This window comes from Mustela nivalis, assembly GCF_964662115.1.
Source record: "Mustela nivalis genome assembly, chromosome: 6".
In the NCBI taxonomy this organism is placed as follows: domain Eukaryota; kingdom Metazoa; phylum Chordata; class Mammalia; order Carnivora; family Mustelidae; genus Mustela; species Mustela nivalis.
The window spans coordinates 115263066-115264757 of record NC_139025.1 but is presented as its reverse complement, the minus strand read 5'-3'; the positions used below and the strand labels follow the sequence as shown (position 1 = coordinate 115264757).

Below are 1692 nucleotides of genomic sequence, written 5' to 3'. Positions count from 1 at the left end.
TGGTGTGAACACAGTCACAACTTGCCTTTCTTGGGTTTCTTGTCCTGTTCTCACTCTCTTCTATTTTCCCTCTAGCCATCATAAAGTTTATTCTAAATACATGTCCTTCTGAAATCCCACCGCGAAGCCCATTGTCGGCAGGGAAATGTCTGAACATGACCTGTAGGGTTTGTCTTATTTCTAGCCTGTGTCTACTTCTCCAGGCTCATCTGTCACAGCCACACAAAAAATCCTGCCACCATATTACATGGCTTCTAGCTCCTTGGATACTCCAGGCTTTCACGTGCCTCCATGCCTCTGCTCAAGCTATGCTCTCTGATTAGAATATGCCTGGTAAATTCCAATTCCTCTTTTTTTTTTTTTTTTTTTTGATTGCACACATATATTTAACAATACAGTTTTACAAAGAATGCTAAGAGCACTTTTCTTGGTATTCTATGGAAGGACCAGAAACATATAGACTTTCTATTAATATCCATACCAAAGCACAGCCAAATCTAATTCCCAAATAGACGCATTACAATTTGTTTAGACTTTAAAGGCTTAATGGCAATGACGAGGGGAGGAAAAAGAATTTATTTTACATAACTGAATGAAAAATAATTCAAGAAATAGTAAATAAAATTTAATATGGTCTCATGCGCCCGGAAGGTGGTGGTGCCCGATTTGGAGGTGTGATTGCTATGTCCGGATAGTCTCCTATTTGGAACTTCTGCGACTGCAGGGTCATCGAGTCATCAGTCCCCTTCCTCCCAGACATGGTGCTGCCAATCTCCTTTACTCGATAGCCAGGCCTTTTAGGATCTGTAAAAACAATTGCAAAATTGAAGTGTGTGCCCTTCTTTCTAGCTTCTGGGTAGACTTCTTTTACTAAACTAGTCAGTTCTTTCAAAGTTGCATCCATCCAGGTGTAGATCTGCAGCTCGCTGGACGGTACATTTCCGCGGGAAAACTCGTCCATTTGGTGGTGGCGGCCGTTATTGGTGGTGAAAACACGCAGCAGCAGCGGGCACGTTTTCTCCCGATCGATCGGTTTCTCCGGCTCCTTCTTAATTTCCTCCTGGATAACGCGCGACTCCACCGCCATCTTCCTCCTACGGCCCGCGAGACGTTCCCCCAATTCCTCTTTTATGTTTCAACTCTTCTGAGAAGTTTCTCTTGCCTGGAACCCCGTGCCCACACAATCCCGCCCTCATATAGCCAACTGTTTCCTCCTTTTTGGTTACCTTACACCTTGAACACACTTGTGTGATTGCACTTATTGCTGTATTATGATTTGCAGGTCTGAGCCCCAACAAGGGCAGGGACCATGCCTTATTTGTCTTGGTAACTTGGAGGGCTGGCACTGTAGGCACTAGGGTAACGTTTGTTGGAGAGATGGACACACCAACAGATGGTTGAATGGATGAATGAATTCAGGTTAATGCAGTCTTGCTCACCAAATTTCAAAAGTCTGGTACAAAAGTTTTATGAATAAAAAGCTATAATTTTACATAATGTACACTTATTTGGTACTTGGCATGTCACAATTGATCCTTTTATATTAATTTCCTGTTTCTCCCAGGAGATTGTAAATTGCCAACACACATCCCAGTGAGGCGTGCTGTATGTAACGTGAGACTTGAGTCTTTCAGACTTTGTGTTGTGAGTGTCTGATCTCTAAGACAAGTCCAGTCACTTACTGTCCAGGGG

At 43.1% G+C, this 1692-nt stretch overlaps 1 pseudogene across 1 annotated transcript; it reads right to left on the bottom strand.

Annotated features, from left to right (window-relative positions):
• Positions 1 to 547: 547 nt before the first annotated feature.
• LOC309867227 (histone deacetylase complex subunit SAP18 pseudogene) lies at positions 548 to 1118 on the bottom strand (annotated as a pseudogene). The gene has a single exon. The product of its transcript is annotated as a histone deacetylase complex subunit SAP18 pseudogene (transcript).
• Positions 1119 to 1692: the final 574 nt, after the last annotated feature.